Source organism: Saccoglossus kowalevskii, chromosome 6 (genome assembly GCF_978046115.1).
Source record: "Saccoglossus kowalevskii chromosome 6, keSacKowa6.1, whole genome shotgun sequence".
NCBI lineage: Eukaryota > Metazoa > Hemichordata > Enteropneusta > Harrimaniidae > Saccoglossus > Saccoglossus kowalevskii.
This window is the reverse complement of record NC_140646.1, coordinates 31758914-31776749: the sequence shown is the minus strand read 5'-3', so window position 1 is coordinate 31776749 and position 17836 is coordinate 31758914. Positions and strand designations below refer to the sequence as shown.

The 17836-nt window shown below is 39.3% G+C and overlaps 57 non-coding genes across 57 annotated transcripts; 28 read left to right on the top strand and 29 right to left on the bottom strand.

Annotated features, from left to right (window-relative positions):
* Nucleotides 1-110: 110 nt before the first annotated feature.
* TRNAG-UCC (transfer RNA glycine (anticodon UCC)) lies at nucleotides 111-182 on the bottom strand. Its single transcript has one exon. It is a non-coding gene; the product is annotated as a tRNA-Gly (tRNA).
* Nucleotides 183-645: 463 nt separating this feature from the next.
* On the bottom strand, nucleotides 646-717 carry TRNAG-UCC (transfer RNA glycine (anticodon UCC)). The gene has a single exon. It is a non-coding gene; the product is annotated as a tRNA-Gly (tRNA).
* Nucleotides 718-885: 168 nt separating this feature from the next.
* Nucleotides 886-957, top strand: TRNAA-UGC (transfer RNA alanine (anticodon UGC)). Its single transcript has one exon. It is a non-coding gene; the product is annotated as a tRNA-Ala (tRNA).
* A 467-nt stretch (nucleotides 958-1424) lies between these two features.
* On the top strand, nucleotides 1425-1496 carry TRNAA-UGC (transfer RNA alanine (anticodon UGC)). The gene has a single exon. It is a non-coding gene; the product is annotated as a tRNA-Ala (tRNA).
* Nucleotides 1497-1723: 227 nt separating this feature from the next.
* On the bottom strand, nucleotides 1724-1795 carry TRNAG-UCC (transfer RNA glycine (anticodon UCC)). Its single transcript has one exon. It is a non-coding gene; the product is annotated as a tRNA-Gly (tRNA).
* A 168-nt stretch (nucleotides 1796-1963) lies between these two features.
* On the top strand, nucleotides 1964-2035 carry TRNAA-UGC (transfer RNA alanine (anticodon UGC)). The gene has a single exon. It is a non-coding gene; the product is annotated as a tRNA-Ala (tRNA).
* A 226-nt stretch (nucleotides 2036-2261) lies between these two features.
* On the bottom strand, nucleotides 2262-2333 carry TRNAG-UCC (transfer RNA glycine (anticodon UCC)). Its single transcript has one exon. It is a non-coding gene; the product is annotated as a tRNA-Gly (tRNA).
* A 168-nt stretch (nucleotides 2334-2501) lies between these two features.
* On the top strand, nucleotides 2502-2573 carry TRNAA-UGC (transfer RNA alanine (anticodon UGC)). The gene has a single exon. It is a non-coding gene; the product is annotated as a tRNA-Ala (tRNA).
* Nucleotides 2574-2800: 227 nt separating this feature from the next.
* Nucleotides 2801-2872, bottom strand: TRNAG-UCC (transfer RNA glycine (anticodon UCC)). Its single transcript has one exon. It is a non-coding gene; the product is annotated as a tRNA-Gly (tRNA).
* A 169-nt stretch (nucleotides 2873-3041) lies between these two features.
* On the top strand, nucleotides 3042-3113 carry TRNAA-UGC (transfer RNA alanine (anticodon UGC)). Its single transcript has one exon. It is a non-coding gene; the product is annotated as a tRNA-Ala (tRNA).
* Nucleotides 3114-3351: 238 nt separating this feature from the next.
* TRNAG-UCC (transfer RNA glycine (anticodon UCC)) lies at nucleotides 3352-3423 on the bottom strand. Its single transcript has one exon. It is a non-coding gene; the product is annotated as a tRNA-Gly (tRNA).
* Nucleotides 3424-3591: 168 nt separating this feature from the next.
* TRNAA-UGC (transfer RNA alanine (anticodon UGC)) lies at nucleotides 3592-3663 on the top strand. The gene has a single exon. It is a non-coding gene; the product is annotated as a tRNA-Ala (tRNA).
* A 227-nt stretch (nucleotides 3664-3890) lies between these two features.
* On the bottom strand, nucleotides 3891-3962 carry TRNAG-UCC (transfer RNA glycine (anticodon UCC)). Its single transcript has one exon. It is a non-coding gene; the product is annotated as a tRNA-Gly (tRNA).
* Nucleotides 3963-4130: 168 nt separating this feature from the next.
* TRNAA-UGC (transfer RNA alanine (anticodon UGC)) lies at nucleotides 4131-4202 on the top strand. The gene has a single exon. It is a non-coding gene; the product is annotated as a tRNA-Ala (tRNA).
* A 227-nt stretch (nucleotides 4203-4429) lies between these two features.
* On the bottom strand, nucleotides 4430-4501 carry TRNAG-UCC (transfer RNA glycine (anticodon UCC)). Its single transcript has one exon. It is a non-coding gene; the product is annotated as a tRNA-Gly (tRNA).
* A 168-nt stretch (nucleotides 4502-4669) lies between these two features.
* On the top strand, nucleotides 4670-4741 carry TRNAA-UGC (transfer RNA alanine (anticodon UGC)). Its single transcript has one exon. It is a non-coding gene; the product is annotated as a tRNA-Ala (tRNA).
* Nucleotides 4742-4968: 227 nt separating this feature from the next.
* TRNAG-UCC (transfer RNA glycine (anticodon UCC)) lies at nucleotides 4969-5040 on the bottom strand. Its single transcript has one exon. It is a non-coding gene; the product is annotated as a tRNA-Gly (tRNA).
* A 168-nt stretch (nucleotides 5041-5208) lies between these two features.
* On the top strand, nucleotides 5209-5280 carry TRNAA-UGC (transfer RNA alanine (anticodon UGC)). The gene has a single exon. It is a non-coding gene; the product is annotated as a tRNA-Ala (tRNA).
* Nucleotides 5281-5506: 226 nt separating this feature from the next.
* TRNAG-UCC (transfer RNA glycine (anticodon UCC)) lies at nucleotides 5507-5578 on the bottom strand. The gene has a single exon. It is a non-coding gene; the product is annotated as a tRNA-Gly (tRNA).
* Nucleotides 5579-5747: 169 nt separating this feature from the next.
* Nucleotides 5748-5819, top strand: TRNAA-UGC (transfer RNA alanine (anticodon UGC)). Its single transcript has one exon. It is a non-coding gene; the product is annotated as a tRNA-Ala (tRNA).
* Nucleotides 5820-6046: 227 nt separating this feature from the next.
* Nucleotides 6047-6118, bottom strand: TRNAG-UCC (transfer RNA glycine (anticodon UCC)). The gene has a single exon. It is a non-coding gene; the product is annotated as a tRNA-Gly (tRNA).
* A 469-nt stretch (nucleotides 6119-6587) lies between these two features.
* On the bottom strand, nucleotides 6588-6659 carry TRNAG-UCC (transfer RNA glycine (anticodon UCC)). The gene has a single exon. It is a non-coding gene; the product is annotated as a tRNA-Gly (tRNA).
* A 168-nt stretch (nucleotides 6660-6827) lies between these two features.
* On the top strand, nucleotides 6828-6899 carry TRNAA-UGC (transfer RNA alanine (anticodon UGC)). The gene has a single exon. It is a non-coding gene; the product is annotated as a tRNA-Ala (tRNA).
* Nucleotides 6900-7126: 227 nt separating this feature from the next.
* Nucleotides 7127-7198, bottom strand: TRNAG-UCC (transfer RNA glycine (anticodon UCC)). Its single transcript has one exon. It is a non-coding gene; the product is annotated as a tRNA-Gly (tRNA).
* Nucleotides 7199-7366: 168 nt separating this feature from the next.
* On the top strand, nucleotides 7367-7438 carry TRNAA-UGC (transfer RNA alanine (anticodon UGC)). The gene has a single exon. It is a non-coding gene; the product is annotated as a tRNA-Ala (tRNA).
* Nucleotides 7439-8448: 1010 nt separating this feature from the next.
* TRNAA-UGC (transfer RNA alanine (anticodon UGC)) lies at nucleotides 8449-8520 on the top strand. The gene has a single exon. It is a non-coding gene; the product is annotated as a tRNA-Ala (tRNA).
* Nucleotides 8521-8747: 227 nt separating this feature from the next.
* TRNAG-UCC (transfer RNA glycine (anticodon UCC)) lies at nucleotides 8748-8819 on the bottom strand. The gene has a single exon. It is a non-coding gene; the product is annotated as a tRNA-Gly (tRNA).
* Nucleotides 8820-8987: 168 nt separating this feature from the next.
* Nucleotides 8988-9059, top strand: TRNAA-UGC (transfer RNA alanine (anticodon UGC)). The gene has a single exon. It is a non-coding gene; the product is annotated as a tRNA-Ala (tRNA).
* Nucleotides 9060-9286: 227 nt separating this feature from the next.
* TRNAG-UCC (transfer RNA glycine (anticodon UCC)) lies at nucleotides 9287-9358 on the bottom strand. Its single transcript has one exon. It is a non-coding gene; the product is annotated as a tRNA-Gly (tRNA).
* Nucleotides 9359-9526: 168 nt separating this feature from the next.
* Nucleotides 9527-9598, top strand: TRNAA-UGC (transfer RNA alanine (anticodon UGC)). The gene has a single exon. It is a non-coding gene; the product is annotated as a tRNA-Ala (tRNA).
* A 226-nt stretch (nucleotides 9599-9824) lies between these two features.
* Nucleotides 9825-9896, bottom strand: TRNAG-UCC (transfer RNA glycine (anticodon UCC)). Its single transcript has one exon. It is a non-coding gene; the product is annotated as a tRNA-Gly (tRNA).
* A 168-nt stretch (nucleotides 9897-10064) lies between these two features.
* TRNAA-UGC (transfer RNA alanine (anticodon UGC)) lies at nucleotides 10065-10136 on the top strand. Its single transcript has one exon. It is a non-coding gene; the product is annotated as a tRNA-Ala (tRNA).
* Nucleotides 10137-10363: 227 nt separating this feature from the next.
* TRNAG-UCC (transfer RNA glycine (anticodon UCC)) lies at nucleotides 10364-10435 on the bottom strand. The gene has a single exon. It is a non-coding gene; the product is annotated as a tRNA-Gly (tRNA).
* A 168-nt stretch (nucleotides 10436-10603) lies between these two features.
* Nucleotides 10604-10675, top strand: TRNAA-UGC (transfer RNA alanine (anticodon UGC)). Its single transcript has one exon. It is a non-coding gene; the product is annotated as a tRNA-Ala (tRNA).
* Nucleotides 10676-10902: 227 nt separating this feature from the next.
* Nucleotides 10903-10974, bottom strand: TRNAG-UCC (transfer RNA glycine (anticodon UCC)). The gene has a single exon. It is a non-coding gene; the product is annotated as a tRNA-Gly (tRNA).
* Nucleotides 10975-11142: 168 nt separating this feature from the next.
* TRNAA-UGC (transfer RNA alanine (anticodon UGC)) lies at nucleotides 11143-11214 on the top strand. Its single transcript has one exon. It is a non-coding gene; the product is annotated as a tRNA-Ala (tRNA).
* A 227-nt stretch (nucleotides 11215-11441) lies between these two features.
* On the bottom strand, nucleotides 11442-11513 carry TRNAG-UCC (transfer RNA glycine (anticodon UCC)). Its single transcript has one exon. It is a non-coding gene; the product is annotated as a tRNA-Gly (tRNA).
* Nucleotides 11514-11681: 168 nt separating this feature from the next.
* Nucleotides 11682-11753, top strand: TRNAA-UGC (transfer RNA alanine (anticodon UGC)). The gene has a single exon. It is a non-coding gene; the product is annotated as a tRNA-Ala (tRNA).
* A 227-nt stretch (nucleotides 11754-11980) lies between these two features.
* On the bottom strand, nucleotides 11981-12052 carry TRNAG-UCC (transfer RNA glycine (anticodon UCC)). Its single transcript has one exon. It is a non-coding gene; the product is annotated as a tRNA-Gly (tRNA).
* A 168-nt stretch (nucleotides 12053-12220) lies between these two features.
* Nucleotides 12221-12292, top strand: TRNAA-UGC (transfer RNA alanine (anticodon UGC)). The gene has a single exon. It is a non-coding gene; the product is annotated as a tRNA-Ala (tRNA).
* A 227-nt stretch (nucleotides 12293-12519) lies between these two features.
* On the bottom strand, nucleotides 12520-12591 carry TRNAG-UCC (transfer RNA glycine (anticodon UCC)). Its single transcript has one exon. It is a non-coding gene; the product is annotated as a tRNA-Gly (tRNA).
* A 468-nt stretch (nucleotides 12592-13059) lies between these two features.
* Nucleotides 13060-13131, bottom strand: TRNAG-UCC (transfer RNA glycine (anticodon UCC)). Its single transcript has one exon. It is a non-coding gene; the product is annotated as a tRNA-Gly (tRNA).
* A 168-nt stretch (nucleotides 13132-13299) lies between these two features.
* On the top strand, nucleotides 13300-13371 carry TRNAA-UGC (transfer RNA alanine (anticodon UGC)). The gene has a single exon. It is a non-coding gene; the product is annotated as a tRNA-Ala (tRNA).
* Nucleotides 13372-13600: 229 nt separating this feature from the next.
* On the bottom strand, nucleotides 13601-13672 carry TRNAG-UCC (transfer RNA glycine (anticodon UCC)). The gene has a single exon. It is a non-coding gene; the product is annotated as a tRNA-Gly (tRNA).
* Nucleotides 13673-13840: 168 nt separating this feature from the next.
* On the top strand, nucleotides 13841-13912 carry TRNAA-UGC (transfer RNA alanine (anticodon UGC)). The gene has a single exon. It is a non-coding gene; the product is annotated as a tRNA-Ala (tRNA).
* A 227-nt stretch (nucleotides 13913-14139) lies between these two features.
* TRNAG-UCC (transfer RNA glycine (anticodon UCC)) lies at nucleotides 14140-14211 on the bottom strand. The gene has a single exon. It is a non-coding gene; the product is annotated as a tRNA-Gly (tRNA).
* Nucleotides 14212-14379: 168 nt separating this feature from the next.
* Nucleotides 14380-14451, top strand: TRNAA-UGC (transfer RNA alanine (anticodon UGC)). Its single transcript has one exon. It is a non-coding gene; the product is annotated as a tRNA-Ala (tRNA).
* Nucleotides 14452-14679: 228 nt separating this feature from the next.
* TRNAG-UCC (transfer RNA glycine (anticodon UCC)) lies at nucleotides 14680-14751 on the bottom strand. Its single transcript has one exon. It is a non-coding gene; the product is annotated as a tRNA-Gly (tRNA).
* Nucleotides 14752-15459: 708 nt separating this feature from the next.
* On the top strand, nucleotides 15460-15531 carry TRNAA-UGC (transfer RNA alanine (anticodon UGC)). Its single transcript has one exon. It is a non-coding gene; the product is annotated as a tRNA-Ala (tRNA).
* Nucleotides 15532-15758: 227 nt separating this feature from the next.
* Nucleotides 15759-15830, bottom strand: TRNAG-UCC (transfer RNA glycine (anticodon UCC)). Its single transcript has one exon. It is a non-coding gene; the product is annotated as a tRNA-Gly (tRNA).
* Nucleotides 15831-15998: 168 nt separating this feature from the next.
* TRNAA-UGC (transfer RNA alanine (anticodon UGC)) lies at nucleotides 15999-16070 on the top strand. The gene has a single exon. It is a non-coding gene; the product is annotated as a tRNA-Ala (tRNA).
* A 227-nt stretch (nucleotides 16071-16297) lies between these two features.
* TRNAG-UCC (transfer RNA glycine (anticodon UCC)) lies at nucleotides 16298-16369 on the bottom strand. Its single transcript has one exon. It is a non-coding gene; the product is annotated as a tRNA-Gly (tRNA).
* A 168-nt stretch (nucleotides 16370-16537) lies between these two features.
* Nucleotides 16538-16609, top strand: TRNAA-UGC (transfer RNA alanine (anticodon UGC)). The gene has a single exon. It is a non-coding gene; the product is annotated as a tRNA-Ala (tRNA).
* A 227-nt stretch (nucleotides 16610-16836) lies between these two features.
* TRNAG-UCC (transfer RNA glycine (anticodon UCC)) lies at nucleotides 16837-16908 on the bottom strand. Its single transcript has one exon. It is a non-coding gene; the product is annotated as a tRNA-Gly (tRNA).
* A 168-nt stretch (nucleotides 16909-17076) lies between these two features.
* TRNAA-UGC (transfer RNA alanine (anticodon UGC)) lies at nucleotides 17077-17148 on the top strand. Its single transcript has one exon. It is a non-coding gene; the product is annotated as a tRNA-Ala (tRNA).
* A 227-nt stretch (nucleotides 17149-17375) lies between these two features.
* On the bottom strand, nucleotides 17376-17447 carry TRNAG-UCC (transfer RNA glycine (anticodon UCC)). The gene has a single exon. It is a non-coding gene; the product is annotated as a tRNA-Gly (tRNA).
* A 168-nt stretch (nucleotides 17448-17615) lies between these two features.
* On the top strand, nucleotides 17616-17687 carry TRNAA-UGC (transfer RNA alanine (anticodon UGC)). Its single transcript has one exon. It is a non-coding gene; the product is annotated as a tRNA-Ala (tRNA).
* The last annotated feature ends 149 nt before the right edge of the window (nucleotides 17688-17836 follow it).

The window sequence follows — 17836 nt, the reverse complement described above, 5'->3', positions numbered from 1 at the left end:
TAAATTAGTTGAAGGAAACTATATTCTTCAATTCAGTTATTGCTCAATAGCTTATATTTGGTAGTGACAAGAAATTGACACGCATTCATTGCCTCAAAACAATCTGCTGCTGCATTGGCCGGGAGTTGAACCCGGATCGACTGCTTGGAAGGCAACCATGCTAACCGTTACACCACCAATGCCAGGCTCATTACAGTTTGTCTAATTAGCGATGTCGGAAAGTTCATTTTTGGGGAGATGTATTGAAAATGTAACATGATTCAATGTTCATTGTGTTCATTGAATAAATCGAAGTGATTTTATTTAGTGATTCAATTTTTTTTCAATCCTTTCATTTTGTAACTCATCTCGGGGATGTAGCTCAGTGGTAGAGCGCATGCTTTGCATATATGAGGCCCCGGGTTCGAAACCCGGCATCTCCATTTTCTGATGCTGGTTGAAAACAAGTTGATGGGGGAAAACGTTTTAGAGATGTGTTGATTCGTAATTGAAAGTAACATAAAGCTAAACCATTTGATCATCTTGAACCCACTTGTAAATTAGTTGAAGGAAACTATATTCTTCAATTCAGTTATTGCTCAATAGCTTATATTTGGTAGTGACAAGAAATTGACACTCATTCATTGCCTCAAAACAATCTGCTGCTGCATTGGCCGGGAGTTGAACCCGGATCGACTGCTTGGAAGGCAACCATGCTAACCGTTACACCACCAATGCCAGGCTCATTACAGTTTGTCTAATTAGCGATGTCGGAAAGTTTATTTTTGGGGAGATGTATTGAAAATGTAACATGATTCAATGTTCATTGTGTTCATTGAATAAATCGAAGTGATTTTATTTAGTGATTCAATTTTTTTTCAATCCTTTCATTTTGTAACTCATCTCGGGGATGTAGCTCAGTGGTAGAGCGCATGCTTTGCATGTATGAGGCCCCGGGTTCGAAACCCGGCATCTCCATTTTCTGATGCTGGTTGAAAACAAGTTGATGAGGGGGGAAAACGTTTTAGAGATGTGTTGATTCGTAATTGAAAGTAACATAAAGCTAAACCATTTGATCATCTTGAACCCACTTGTAAATTAGTTGAAGGAAACTATATTCTTCAATTCAGTTATTGCTCAATAGCTTATATTTGGTAGTGACAAGAAATTGACACGCATTCATTGCCTCAAAACAATCTGCTGCTGCATTGGCCGGGAGTTGAACCCGGATCGACTGCTTGGAAGGCAAACATGCTAACCGTTACACCACCAATGCCAGGCTCATTACAGTTTGTCTAATTAGCGATGTCGGAAAGTTCATTTTTGGGGAGATGTATTGAAAATGTAACATGATCCAATGTTCATTGTGTTCATTGAATAAATCGAAGTGATTTTATTTAGTGATTCAATTTTTTTTTCAATCCTTTCATTTTGTAACTCATCTCGGGGATGTAGCTCAGTGGTAGAGCGCATGCTTTGCATGTATGAGGCCCCGGGTTCGAAACCCGGCATCTCCATTTTCTGATGCTGGTTGAAAACAAGTTGATGAGGGGGGGAAAACGTTTTAGAGATGTGTTGATTCGTAATTGAAAGTAACATAAAGCTAAACCATTTGATCATCTTGAACCCACTTGTAAATTAGTTGAAGGAAACTATATTCTTCAATTCAGTTATTGCTCAATAGCTTATATTTGGTAGTGACAGGAAATTGACACGCATTCATTGCCTCAAAACAATCTGCTGCTGCATTGGCCGGGAGTTGAACCCGGATCGACTGCTTGGAAGGCAACCATGCTAACCGTTACACCACCAATGCCAGGCTCATTACAGTTTGTCTAATTAGCGATGTCGGAAAGTTCATTTTTGGGGAGATGTATTGAAAATGTAACATGATTCAATGTTCATTGTGTTCATTGAATAAATCGAAGTGATTTTATTTAGTGATTCAATGTTTTTTCAATCCTTTCATTTTGTAACTCATCTCGGGGATGTAGCTCAGTGGTAGAGCGCATGCTTTGCATGTATGAGGCCCCGGGTTCGAAACCCGGTATCTCCATTTTCTGATGCTGGTTGAAAACAAGTTGATGAGGGGGGGAAACGTTTTAGAGATGTGTTGATTCGTAATTGAAAGTAACATAAAGCTAAACCATTTGATCATCTTGAACCCACTTGTAAATTAGTTGAAGGAAACTATATTCTTCAATTCAGTTATTGCTCAATAGCTTATATTTGGTAGTGACAAGAAATTGACACGCATTCATTGCCTCAAAACAATCTGCTGCTGCATTGGCCGGGAGTTGAACCCGGATCGACTGCTTGGAAGGCAACCATGCTAACCGTTACACCACCAATGCCAGGCTCATTACAGTTTGTCTAATTAGCGATGTCGGAAAGTTTATTTTTGGGGAGATGTATTGAAAATGTAACATGATTCAATGTTCATTGTGTTCATTGAATAAATCGAAGTGATTTTATTTAGTGATTCAATTTTTTTTCAATCCTTTCATTTTGTAACTCATCTCGGGGATGTAGCTCAGTGGTAGAGCGCATGCTTTGCATGTATGAGGCCCCGGGTTCGAAACCCGGCATCTCCATTTTCTAATGCTGGTTGAAAACAAGTTGATGAGGGGGGGGAAACGTTTTAGAGATGTGTTGATTCGTAATTGAAAGTAACATAAAGCTAAACCATTTGATCATCTTGAACCCACTTGTAAATTAGTTGAAGGAAACTATATTCTTCAATTCAGTTATTGCTCAATAGCTTATATTTGGTAGTGACAAGAAATTGACACGCATTCATTGCCTCAAAACAATCTGCTGCTGCATTGGCCGGGAGTTGAACCCGGATCGACTGCTTGGAAGGCAACCATGCTAACCGTTACACCACCAATGCCAGGCTCATTACAGTTTGTCTAATTAGCGATGTCGGAAAGTTTATTTTTGGGGAGATGTATTGAAAATGTAACATGATCCAATGTTCATTGTGTTCATTGAATAAATCGAAGTGATTTTATTTAGTGATTCAATTTTTTTTTCAATCCTTTCATTTTGTAACTCATCTCGGGGATGTAGCTCAGTGGTAGAGCGCATGCTTTGCATGTATGAGGCCCCGGGTTCGAAACCCGGCATCTCCATTTTCTGATGCTGGTTGAAAACAAGTTGATGAGGGGGGGGGGAAACGTTTTAGAGATGTGTTGATTCGTAATTGAAAGTAACATAAAGCTAAACCATTTGATCATCTTGATCATCTTGAACCCACTTGTAAATTAGTTGAAGGAAACTATATTCTTCAATTCAGTTATTGCTCAATAGCTTATATTTGGTAGTGACAAGAAATTGACACGCATTCATTGCCTCAAAACAATCTGCTGCTGCATTGGCCGGGAGTTGAACCCGGATCGACTGCTTGGAAGGCAACCATGCTAACCGTTACACCACCAATGCCAGGCTCATTACAGTTTGTCTAATTAGCGATGTCGGAAAGTTCATTTTTGGGGAGATGTATTGAAAATGTAACATGATTCAATGTTCATTGTGTTCATTGAATAAATCGAAGTGATTTTATTTAGTGATTCAATTTTTTTTCAATCCTTTCATTTTGTAACTCATCTCGGGGATGTAGCTCAGTGGTAGAGCGCATGCTTTGCATGTATGAGGCCCCGGGTTCGAAACCCGGCATCTCCATTTTCTGATGCTGGTTGAAAACAAGTTGATGAGGGGGGGAAAACGTTTTAGAGATGTGTTGATTCGTAATTGAAAGTAACATAAAGCTAAACCATTTGATCATCTTGAACCCACTTGTAAATTAGTTGAAGGAAACTATATTCTTCAATTCAGTTATTGCTCAATAGCTTATATTTGGTAGTGACAAGAAATTGACACGCATTCATTGCCTCAAAACAATCTGCTGCTGCATTGGCCGGGAGTTGAACCCGGATCGACTGCTTGGAAGGCAACCATGCTAACCGTTACACCACCAATGCCAGGCTCATTACAGTTTGTCTAATTAGCGATGTCGGAAAGTTCATTTTTGGGGAGATGTATTGAAAATGTAACATGATTCAATGTTCATTGTGTTCATTGAATAAATCGAAGTGATTTTATTTAGTGATTCAATTTTTTTTCAATCCTTTCATTTTGTAACTCATCTCGGGGATGTAGCTCAGTGGTAGAGCGCATGCTTTGCATGTATGAGGCCCCGGGTTCGAAACCCGGCATCTCCATTTTCTGATGCTGGTTGAAAACAAGTTGATGAGGGGGGGAAAACGTTTTAGAGATGTGTTGATTCGTAATTGAAAGTAACATAAAGCTAAACCATTTGATCATCTTGAACCCACTTGTAAATTAGTTGAAGGAAACTATATTCTTCAATTCAGTTATTGCTCAATAGCTTATATTTGGTAGTGACAAGAAATTGACACGCATTCATTGCCTCAAAACAATCTGCTGCTGCATTGGCCGGGAGTTGAACCCGGATCGACTGCTTGGAAGGCAACCATGCTAACCGTTACACCACCAATGCCAGGCTCATTACAGTTTGTCTAATTAGCGATGTCGGAAAGTTCATTTTTCGGGAGATGTATTGAAAATGTAACATGATTCAATGTTCATTGTGTTCATTGAATAAATCGAAGTGATTTTATTTAGTGATTCAATTTTTTTTCAATCCTTTCATTTGGCAACTCATCTCGGGGATGTAGCTCAGTGGTAGAGCGCATGCTTTGCATGTATGAGGCCCCGGGTTCGAAACCCGGCATCTCCATTTTCTGATGCTGGTTGAAAACAAGTTGATGAGGGGGGGAAAACGTTTTAGAGATGTGTTGATTCGTAATTGAAAGTAACATAAAGCTAAACCATTTGATCATCTTGAACCCACTTGTAAATTAGTTGAAGGAAACTATATTCTTCAATTCAGTTATTGCTCAATAGCTTATATTTGGTAGTGACAAGAAATTGACACGCATTCATTGCCTCAAAACAATCTGCTGCTGCATTGGCCGGGAGTTGAACCCGGATCGACTGCTTGGAAGGCAACCATGCTAACCGTTACACCACCAATGCCAGGCTCATTACAGTTTGTCTAATTAGCGATGTCGGAAAGTTCATTTTTGGGGAGATGTATTGAAAATGTAACATGATTCAATGTTCATTGTGTTCATTGAATAAATCGAAGTGATTTTATTTAGTGATTCAATTTTTTTTCAATCCTTTCATTTTGTAACTCATCTCGGGGATGTAGCTCAGTGGTAGAGCGCATGCTTTGCATGTATGAGGCCCCGGGTTCGAAACCCGGCATCTCCATTTTCTGATGCTGGTTGAAAACAAGTTGATGAGGGGGGGAAACGTTTTAGAGATGTGTTGATTCGTAATTGAAAGTAACATAAAGCTAAACCATTTGATCATCTTGAACCCACTTGTAAATTAGTTGAAGGAAACTATATTCTTCAATTCAGTTATTGCTCAATAGCTTATATTTGGTAGTGACAAGAAATTGACACGCATTCATTGCCTCAAAACAATCTGCTGCTGCATTGGCCGGGAGTTGAACCCGGATCGACTGCTTGGAAGGCAACCATGCTAACCGTTACACCACCAATGCCAGGCTCATTACAGTTTGTCTAATTAGCGATGTCGGAAAGTTCATTTTTGGGGAGATGTATTGAAAATGTAACATGATTCAATGTTCATTGTGTTCATTGAATAAATCGAAGTGATTTTATTTAGTGATTCAATTTTTTTTTCAATCCTTTCATTTTGCAACTCATCTCGGGGATGTAGCTCAGTGGTAGAGCGCATGCTTTGCATGTATGAGGCCCCGGGTTCGAAACCCGGCATCTCCATTTTCTGATGCTGGTTGAAAACAAGTTGATGAGGGGGGGAAAACGTTTTAGAGATGTGTTGATTCGTAATTGAAAGTAACATAAAGCTAAACCATTTGATCATCTTGAACCCACTTGTAAATTAGTTGAAGGAAACTATATTCTTCAATTCAGTTATTGCTCAATAGCTTATATTTGGTAGTGACAAGAAATTGACACGCATTCATTGCCTCAAAACAATCTGCTGCTGCATTGGCCGGGAGTTGAACCCGGATCGACTGCTTGGAAGGCAACCATGCTAACCGTTACACCACCAATGCCAGGCTCATTACAGTTTGTCTAATTAGCGATGTCGGAAAGTTCATTTTTGGGGAGATGTATTGAAAATGTAACATGATTCAATGTTCATTGTGTTCATTGAATAAATCGAAGTGATTTTATTTAGTGATTCAATTTTTTTTCAATCCTTTCATTTTGTAACTCATCTCGGGGATGTAACTCAGTGGTAGAGCGCATGCTTTGCATGTATGAGGCCCCGGGTTCGAAACCCGGCATCTCCATTTTCTGATGCTGGTTGAAAACAAGTTGATGAGGGGGGGGGGAAACGTTTTAGAGATGTGTTGATTCGTAATTGAAAGTAACATAAAGCTAAACCATTTGATCATCTTGAACCCACTTGTAAATTAGTTGAAGGAAACTATATTCTTCAATACAGTTATTGCTCAATAGCTTATATTTGGTAGTGACAAGAAATTGACACGCATTCATTGCCTCAAAACAATCTGCTGCTGCATTGGCCGGGAGTTGAACCCGGATCGACTGCTTGGAAGGCAACCATGCTAACCGTTACACCACCAATGCCAGGCTCATTACAGTTTGTCTAATTAGCGATGTCGGAAAGTTCATTTTTGGGGAGATGTATTGAAAATGTAACATGATTCAATGTTCATTGTGTTCATTGAATAAATCGAAGTGATTTTATTTAGTGATTCAATTTTTTTTCAATCCTTTCATTTTGTAACTCATCTCGGGGATGTAGCTCAGTGGTAGAGCGCATGCTTTGCATGTATGAGGCCCCGGGTTCGAAACCCGGCATCTCCATTTTCTGATGCTGGTTGAAAACAAGTTGATGAGGGGGGGAAAACGTTTTAGAGATGTGTTGATTCGTAATTGAAAGTAACATAAAGCTAAACCATTTGATCATCTTGAACCCACTTGTAAATTAGTTGAAGGAAACTATATTCTTCAATTCAGTTATTGCTCAATAGCTTATATTTGGTAGTGACAAGAAATTGACACGCATTCATTGCCTCAAAACAATCTGCTGCTGCATTGGCCGGGAGTTGAACCCGGATCGACTGCTTGGAAGGCAACCATGCTAACCGTTACACCACCAATGCCAGGCTCATTACAGTTTGTCTAATTAGCGATGTCGGAAAGTTCATTTTTGGGGAGATGTATTGAAAATGTAACATGATTCAATGTTCATTGTGTTCATTGAATAAATCGAAGTGATTTTATTTAGTAATTCAATTTTTTTTCAATCCTTTCATTTTGCAACTCATCTCGGGGATGTAGCTCAGTGGTAGAGCGCATGCTTTGCATGTATGAGGCCCCGGGTTCGAAACCCGGCATCTCCATTTTCTGATGCTGGTTGAAAACAAGTTGATGAGGGGGGGAAAACGTTTTAGAGATGTGTTGATTCGTAATTGAAAGTAACATAAAGCTAAACCATTTGATCATCTTGAACCCACTTGTAAATTAGTTGAAGGAAACTATATTCTTCAATTCAGTTATTGCTCAATAGCTTATATTTGGTAGTGACAAGAAATTGACACGCATTCATTGCCTCAAAACAATCTGCTGCTGCATTGGCCGGGAGGTGAACCCGGATCGACTGCTTGGAAGGCAACCATGCTAACCGTTACACCACCAATGCCAGGCTCATTACAGTTTGTCTAATTAGCGATGTCGGAAAGTTCATTTTTGGGGAGATGTATTGAAAATGTAACATGATTCAATGTTCATTGTGTTCATTGAATAAATCGAAGTGATTTTATTTAGTGATTCAATTTTTTTTCAATCCTTTCATTTTGTAACTCATCTCGGGGATGTAACTCAGTGGTAGAGCGCATGCTTTGCATGTATGAGGCCCCGGGTTCGAAACCCGGCATCTCCATTTTCTGATGCTGGTTGAAAACAAGTTGATGGGGGGGGGGGGGGAAACGTTTTAGAGATGTGTTGATTCGTAATTGAAAGTAACATAAAGCTAAACCATTTGATCATCTTGAACCCACTTGTAAATTAGTTGAAGGAAACTATATTCTTCAATACAGTTATTGCTCAATAGCTTATATTTGGTAGTGACAAGAAATTGACACGCATTCATTGCCTCAAAACAATCTGCTGCTGCATTGGCCGGGAGTTGAACCCGGATCGACTGCTTGGAAGGCAACCATACTAACCGTTACACCACCAATGCCAGGCTCATTACAGTTTGTCTAATTAGCGATGTCGGAAAGTTCATTTTTGGGGAGATGTATTGAAAATGTAACATGATTCAATGTTCATTGTGTTCATTGAATAAATCGAAGTGATTTTATTTAGTGATTCAATTTTTTTTCAATCCTTTCATTTTGTAACTCATCTCGGGGATGTAGCTCAGTGGTAGAGCGCATGCTTTGCATGTATGAGGCCCCGGGTTCGAAACCCGGCATCTCCATTTTCTGATGCTGGTTGAAAACAAGTTGATGAGGGGGGGAAAACGTTTTAGAGATGTGTTGATTCGTAATTGAAAGTAACATAAAGCTAAACCATTTGATCATCTTGAACCCACTTGTAAATTAGTTGAAGGAAACTATATTCTTCAATTCAGTTATTGCTCAATAGCTTATATTTGGTAGTGACAAGAAATTGACACGCATTCATTGCCTCAAAACAATCTGCTGCTGCATTGGCCGGGAGTTGAACCCGGATCGACTGCTTGGAAGGCAACCATGCTAACCGTTACACCACCAATGCCAGGCTCATTACAGTTTGTCTAATTAGCGATGTCGGAAAGTTCATTTTTGGGGAGATGTATTGAAAATGTAACATGATTCAATGTTCATTGTGTTCATTGAATAAATCGAAGTGATTTTATTTAGTGATTCAATTTTTTTTCAATCCTTTCATTTTGCAACTCATCTCGGGGATGTAGCTCAGTGGTAGAGCGCATGCTTTGCATGTATGAGGCCCCGGGTTCGAAACCCGGCATCTCCATTTTCTGATGCTGGTTGAAAACAAGTTGATGAGGGGGGGAAAACGTTTTAGAGATGTGTTGATTCGTAATTGAAAGTAACATAAAGCTAAACCATTTGATCATCTTGAACCCACTTGTAAATTAGTTGAAGGAAACTATATTCTTCAATTCAGTTATTGCTCAATAGCTTATATTTGGTAGTGACAAGAAATTGACACGCATTCATTGCCTCAAAACAATCTGCTGCTGCATTGGCCGGGAGTTGAACCCGGATCGACTGCTTGGAAGGCAACCATGCTAACCGTTACACCACCAATGCCAGGCTCATTACAGTTTGTCTAATTAGCGATGTCGGAAAGTTCATTTTTGGGGAGATGTATTGAAAATGTAACATGATTCAATGTTCATTGCGTTCATTGAATAAATCGAAGTGATTTTATTTAGTGATTCAATTTTTTTTCAATCCTTTCATTTTGCAACTCATCTCGGGGATGTAGCTCAGTGGTAGAGCGCATGCTTTGCATGTATGAGGCCCCGGGTTCGAAACCCGGCATCTCCATTTTCTGATGCTGGTTGAAAACAAGTTGATGAAGGGGGGAAACGTTTTAGAGATGTGTTGATTCGTAATTGAAAGTAACATAAAGCTAAACCATTTGATCATCTTGAACCCACTTGTAAATTAGTTGAAGGAAACTATATTCTTCAATTCAGTTATTGCTCAATAGCTTATATTTGGTAGTGACAAGAAATTGACACGCATTCATTGCCTCAAAACAATCTGCTGCTGCATTGGCCGGGAGTTGAACCCGGATCGACTGCTTGGAAGGCAACCATGCTAACCGTTACACCACCAATGCCAGGCTCATTACAGTTTGTCTAATTAGCGATGTCGGAAAGTTCATTTTTGGGGAGATGTATTGAAAATGTAACATGATTCAATGTTCATTGTGTTCATTGAATAAATCGAAGTGATTTTATTTAGTGATTCAATTTTTTTTCAATCCTTTCATTTTGTAACTCATCTCGGGGATGTAGCTCAGTGGTAGAGCGCATGCTTTGCATGTATGAGGCTCCGGGTTCGAAACCCGGCATCTCCATTTTCTGATGCTGGTTGAAAACAAGTTGATGAGGGGGGGGAAACGTTTTAGAGATGTGTTGATTCGTAATTGAAAGTAACATAAAGCTAAACCATTTGATCATCTTGAACCCACTTGTAAATTAGTTGAAGGAAACTATATTCTTCAATTCAGTTATTGCTCAATAGCTTATATTTGGTAGTGACAAGAAATTGACACGCATTCATTGCCTCAAAACAATCTGCTGCTGCATTGGCCGGGAGTTGAACCCGGATCGACTGCTTGGAAGGCAACCATGCTAACCGTTACACCACCAATGCCAGGCTCATTACAGTTTGTCTAATTAGCGATGTCGGAAAGTTCATTTTTGGGGAGATGTATTGAAAATGTAACATGATTCAATGTTCATTGTGTTCATTGAATAAATCGAAGTGATTTTATTTAGTGATTCAATTTTTTTTCAATCCTTTCATTTTGTAACTCATCTCGGGGATGTAGCTCAGTGGTAGAGCGCATGCTTTGCATGTATGAGGCCCCGGGTTCGAAACCCGGCATCTCCATTTTCTGATGCTGGTTGAAAACAAGTTGATGAGGGGGGGAAAACGTTTTAGAGATGTGTTGATTCGTAATTGAAAGTAACATAAAGCTAAACCATTTGATCATCTTGAACCCACTTGTAAATTAGTTGAAGGAAACTATATTCTTCAATTCAGTTATTGCTCAATAGCTTATATTTGGTAGTGACAAGAAATTGACACGCATTCATTGCCTCAAAACAATCTGCTGCTGCATTGGCCGGGAGTTGAACCCGGATCGACTGCTTGGAAGGCAACCATGCTAACCGTTACACCACCAATGCCAGGCTCATTACAGTTTGTCTAATTAGCGATGTCGGAAAGTTCATTTTTGGGGAGATGTATTGAAAATGTAACATGATTCAATGTTCATTGTGTTCATTGAATAAATCGAAGTGATTTTATTTAGTGATTCAATTTTTTTTCAATCCTTTCATTTTGCAACTCATCTCGGGGATGTAGCTCAGTGGTAGAGCGCATGCTTTGCATGTATGAGGCCCCGGGTTCGAAACCCGGCATCTCCATTTTCTGATGCTGGTTGAAAACAAGTTGATGAGGGGGGGAAAACGTTTTAGAGATGTGTTGATTCGTAATTGAAAGTAACATAAAGCTAAACCATTTGATCATCTTGAACCCACTTGTAAATTAGTTGAAGGAAACTATATTCTTCAATTCAGTTATTGCTCAATAGCTTATATTTGGTAGTGACAAGAAATTGACACGCATTCATTGCCTCAAAACAATCTGCTGCTGCATTGGCCGGGAGTTGAACCCGGATCGACTGCTTGGAAGGCAACCATGCTAACCGTTACACCACCAATGCCAGGCTCATTACAGTTTGTCTAATTAGCGATGTCGGAAAGTTCATTTTTGGGGAGATGTATTGAAAATGTAACATGATTCAATGTTCATTGTGTTCATTGAATAAATCGAAGTGATTTTATTTAGTGATTCAATTTTTTTTCAATCCTTTCATTTTGTAACTCATCTCGGGGATGTAGCTCAGTGGTAGAGCGCATGCTTTGCATGTATGAGGCCCCGGGTTCGAAACCCGGCATCTCCATTTTCTGATGCTGGTTGAAAACAAGTTGATGAGGGGGGGAAAACGTTTTAGAGATGTGTTGATTCGTAATTGAAAGTAACATAAAGCTAAACCATTTGATCATCTTGAACCCACTTGTAAATTAGTTGAAGGAAACTATATTCTTCAATTCAGTTATTGCTCAATAGCTTATATTTGGTAGTGACAAGAAATTGACACGCATTCATTGCCTCAAAACAATCTGCTGCTGCATTGGCCGGGAGTTGAACCCGGATCGACTGCTTGGAAGGCAACCATGCTAACCGTTACACCACCAATGCCAGGCTCATTACAGTTTTTCTAATTAGCGATGTCGGAAAGTTCATTTTTGGGGAGATGTATTGAAAATGTAACATGATTCAATGTTCATTGTGTTCATTGAATAAATCGAAGTGATTTTATTTAGTGATTCAATTTTTTTTCAATCCTTTCATTTTGCAACTCATCTCGGGGATGTAGCTCAGTGGTAGAGCGCATGCTTTGCATGTATGAGGCCCCGGGTTCGAAACCCGGCATCTCCATTTTCTGATGCTGGTTGAAAACAAGTTGATGAGGGGGGGAAAACGTTTTAGAGATGTGTTGATTCGTAATTGAAAGTAACATAAAGCTAAACCATTTGATCATCTTGAACCCACTTGTAAATTAGTTGAAGGAAACTATATTCTTCAATTCAGTTATTGCTCAATAGCTTATATTTGGTAGTGACAAGAAATTGACACGCATTCATTGCCTCAAAACAATCTGCTGCTGCATTGGCCGGGAGTTGAACCCGGATCGACTGCTTGGAAGGCAACCATGCTAACCGTTACACCACCAATGCCAGGCTCATTACAGTTTGTCTAATTAGCGATGTCGGAAAGTTCATTTTTGGGGAGATGTATTGAAAATGTAACATGATTCAATGTTCATTGTGTTCATTGAATAAATCGAAGTGATTTTATTTAGTGATTCAATTTTTTTTCAATCCTTTCATTTTGTAACTCATCTCGGGGATGTAGCTCAGTGGTAGAGCGCATGCTTTGCATGTATGTGGCCCCGGGTTCGAAACCCGCCATCTCCATTTTCTGATGCTGGTTGAAAACAAGTTGATGAGGGGGGGGAAAACGTTTTAGAGATGTGTTGATTCGTAATTGAAAGTAACATAAAGCTAAACCATTTGATCATCTTGAACCCACTTGTAAATTAGTTGAAGGAAACTATATTCTTCAATTCAGTTATTGCTCAATAGCTTATATTTGGTAGTGACAAGAAATTGACACGCATTCATTGCCTCAAAACAATCTGCTGCTGCATTGGCCGGGAGTTGAACCCGGATCGACTGCTTGGAAGGCAACCATGCTAACCGTTACACCACCAATGCCAGGCTCATTACAGTTTGTCTAATTAGCGATGTCGGAAAGTTCATTTTTGGGGAGATGTATTGAAAATGTAACATGATTCAATGTTCATTGTGTTCATTGAATAAATCGAAGTGATTTTATTTAGTGATTCAATTTTTTTTCAATCCTTTCATTTTGCAACTCATCTCGGGGATGTAGCTCAGTGGTAGAGCGCATGCTTTGCATGTATGAGGCCCCGGGTTCGAAACCCGGCATCTCCATTTTCTGATGCTGGTTGAAAACAAGTTGATGAGGGGGGGGGGAAACGTTTTAGAGATGTGTTGATTCGTAATTGAAAGTAACATAAAGCTAAACCATTTGATCATCTTGAACCCACTTGTAAATTAGTTGAAGGAAACTATATTCTTCAATTCAGTTATTGCTCAATAGCTTATATTTGGTAGTGACAAGAAATTGACACGCATTCATTGCCTCAAAACAATCTGCTGCTGCATTGGCCGGGAGTTGAACCCGGATCGACTGCTTGGAAGGCAACCATGCTAACCGTTACACCACCAATGCCAGGCTCATTACAGTTTGTCTAATTAGCGATGTCGGAAAGTTCATTTTTGGGGAGATGTATTGAAAATGTAACATGATTCAATGTTCATTGTGTTCATTGAATAAATCGAAGTGATTTTATTTAGTGATTCAATTTTTTTTCAATCCTTTCATTTTGTAACTCATCTCGGGGATGTAGCTCAGTGGTAGAGCGCATGCTTTGCATGTATGAGGCCCCGGGTTCGAAACCCGGCTTCTCCATTTTCTGATGCTGGTTGAAAACAAGTTGATGAGGGGGGGAAAACGTTTTAGAGATGTGTTGATTCGTAATTGAAAGTAACATAAAGCTAAACCATTTGATCATCTTGAACCCACTTGTAAATTAGTTGAAGGAAACTATATTCTTCAATTCAGTTATTGCTCAATAGCTTATATTTGGTAGTGACAAGAAATTGACACGCATTCATTGCCTCAAAACAATCTGCTGCTGCATTGGCCGGGAGTTGAACCCGGATCGACTGCTTGGAAGGCAACCATGCTAACCGTTACACCACCAATGCCAGGCTCATTACAGTTTGTCTAATTAGCGATGTCGGAAAGTTCATTTTTGGGGAGATGTATTGAAAATGTAACATGATTCAATGTTCATTGTGTTCATTGAATAAATCGAAGTGATTTTATTTAGTGATTCAATTTTTTTTCAATCCTTTCATTTGGTAACTCATCTCGGGGATGTAGCTCAGTGGTAGAGCGCATGCTTTGCATGTATGAGGCCCCGGGTTCGAAACCCGGCATCTCCATTTTCTGATGCTGGTTGAAAACAAGTTGATGAGGGGGGGTAAAACGTTTTAGAGATGTGTTGATTCGTAATTGAAAGTAACATAAAGCTAAACCATTTGATCATCTTGAACCCACTTGTAAATTAGTTGAAGGAAACTATATTCTTCAATTCAGTTATTGCTCAATAGCTTATATTTGGTAGTGACAAGAAATTGACACGCATTCATTGCCTCAAAACAATCTGCTGCTGCATTGGCCGGGAGTTGAACCCGGATCGACTGCTTGGAAGGCAACCATGCTAACCGTTACACCACCAATGCCAGGCTCATTACAGTTTGTCTAATTAGCGATGTCGGAAAGTTCATTTTTGGGGAGATGTATTGAAAATGTAACATGATTCAATGTTCATTGTGTTCATTGAATAAATCGAAGTGATTTTATTTAGTGATTCAATTTTTTTTCAATCCTTTCATTTTGTAACTCATCTCGGGGATGTAGCTCAGTGGTAGAGCGCATGCTTTGCATGTATGAGGCCCCGGGTTCGAAACCCGGCATCTACATTTTCTGATGCTGGTTGAAAACAAGTTGATGAGGGGGGGTAAAACGTTTTAGAGATGTGTTGATTCGTAATTGAAAGTAACATAAAGCTAAACCATTTGATCATCTTGAACCCACTTGTAAATTAGTTGAAGGAAACTATATTCTTCAATTCAGTTATTGCTCAATAGCTTATATTTGGTAGTGACAAGAAATTGACACGCATTCATTGCCTCAAAACAATCTGCTGCTGCATTGGCCGGGAGTTGAACCCTGATCGACTGCTTGGAAGGCAACCATGCTAACCGTTACACCACCAATGCCAGGCTCATTACAGTTTGTCTAATTAGCGATGTCGGAAAGTTCATTTTTGGGGAGATGTATTGAAAATGTAACATGATTCAATGTTCATTGTGTTCATTGAATAAATCGAAGTGATTTTATTTAGTGATTCAATTTTTTTTCAATCCTTTCATTTTGTAACTCATCTCGGGGATGTAGCTCAGTGGTAGAGCGCATGCTTTGCATGTATGAGGCCCCGGGTTCGAAACCCGGCATCTCCATTTTCTGATGCTGGTTGAAAACAAGTTGATGAGGGGGGGAAAACGTTTTAGAGATGTGTTGATTCGTAATTGAAAGTAACATAAAGCTAAACCATTTGATCATCTTGAACCCACTTGTAAATTAGTTGAAGGAAACTATATTCTTCAATTCAGTTATTGCTCAATAGCTTATATTTGGTAGTGACAAGAAATTGACACGCATTCATTGCCTCAAAACAATCTGCTGCTGCATTGGCCGGGAGTTGAACCCGGATCGACTGCTTGGAAGGCAACCATGCTAACCGTTACACCACCAATGCCAGGCTCATTACAGTTTGTCTAATTAGCGATGTCGGAAAGTTCATTTTTGGGGAGATGTATTGAAAATGTAACATGATTCAATGTTCATTGTGTTCATTGAATAAATCGAAGTGATTTTATTTAGTGATTCAATTTTTTTTCAATCATTTCATTTTGTAACTCATCTCGGGGATGTAGCTCAGTGGTAGAGTGCATGCTTTGCATGTATGAGGCCCCGGGTTCGAAACCCGGCATCTCCATTTTCTGATGCTGGTTGAAAACAAGTTGATGAGGGGGGGAAAACGTTTTAGAGATGTGTTGATTCGTAATTGAAAGTAACATAAAGCTAAACCATTTGATCATCTTGAACCCACTTGTAAATTAGTTGAAGGAAACTATATTCTTCAATTCAGTTATTGCTCAATAGCTTATATTTGGTAGTGACAAGAAATTGACACGCATTCATTGCCTCAAAACAATCTGCTGCTGCATTGGCCGGGAGTTGAACCCGGATCGACTGCTTGGAAGGCAACCATGCTAACCGTTACACCACCAATGCCAGGCTCATTACAGTTTGTCTAATTAGCGATGTCGGAAAGTTCATTTTTGGGGAGATGTATTGAAAATGTAACATGATTCAATGTTCATTGTGTTCATTGAATAAATCGAAGTGATTTTATTTAGTGATTCAATTTTTTTTCAATCCTTTCATTTTGTAACTCATCTCGGGGATGTAGCTCAGTGGTAGAGCGCATGCTTTGCATGTATGAGGCCCCGGGTTCGAAACCCGGCATCTCCATTTTCTGATGCTGGTTGAAAACAAGTTGATGAGGGGGGGAAAACGTTTTAGAGATGTGTTGATTCGTAATTGAAAGTAACATAAAGCTAAACCATTTGATCATCTTGAACCCACTTGTAAATTAGTTGAAGGAAACTATATTCTTCAATTCAGTTATTGCTCAATAGCTTATATTTGGTAGTGACAAGAAATTGACACGCATTCATTGCCTCAAAACAATCTGCTGCTGCATTGGCCGGGAGTTGAACCCGGATCGACTGCTTGGAAGGCAACCATGCTAACCGTTACACCACCAATGCCAGGCTCATTACAGTTTGTCTAATTAGCGATGTCGGAAAGTTCATTTTTGGGGAGATGTATTGAAAATGTAACATGATTCAATGTTCATTGTGTTCATTGAATAAATCGAAGTGATTTTATTTAGTGATTCAATTTTTTTTCAATCATTTCATTTTGTAACTCATCTCGGGGATGTAGCTCAGTGGTAGAGTGCATGCTTTGCATGTATGAGGCCCCGGGTTCGAAACCCGGCATCTCCATTTTCTGATGCTGGTTGAAAACAAGTTGATGAGGGGGGGAAAACGTTTTAGAGATGTGTTGATTCGTAATTGAAAGTAACATAAAGCTAAACCATTTGATCATCTTGAACCCACTTGTAAATTAGTTGAAGGAAACTATATTCTTCAATTCAGTTATTGCTCAATAGCTTATATTTGGTAGTGACAAGAAATTGACACGCATTCATTGCCTCAAAACAATCTGCTGCTGCATTGGCCGGGAGTTGAACCCGGATCGACTGCTTGGAAGGCAACCATGCTAACCGTTACACCACCAATGCCAGGCTCATTACAGTTTGTCTAATTAGCGATGTCGGAAAGTTCATTTTTGGGGAGATGTATTGAAAATGTAACATGATTCAATGTTCATTGTGTTCATTGAATAAATCGAAGTGATTTTATTTAGTGATTCAATTTTTTTTCAATCCTTTCATTTTGCAACTCATCTCGGGGATGTAGCTCAGTGGTAGAGCGCATGCTTTGCATGTATGAGGCCCCGGGTTCGAAACCCGGCATCTCCATTTTCTGATGCTGGTTGAAAACAAGTTGATGAGGGGGGGAAAACGTTTTAGAGATGTGTTGATTCGTAATTGAAAGTAACATAAAGCTAAACCATTTGATCATCTTGAACCCACTTGTAAATTAGTTGAAGGAAACTATATTCTTCAAT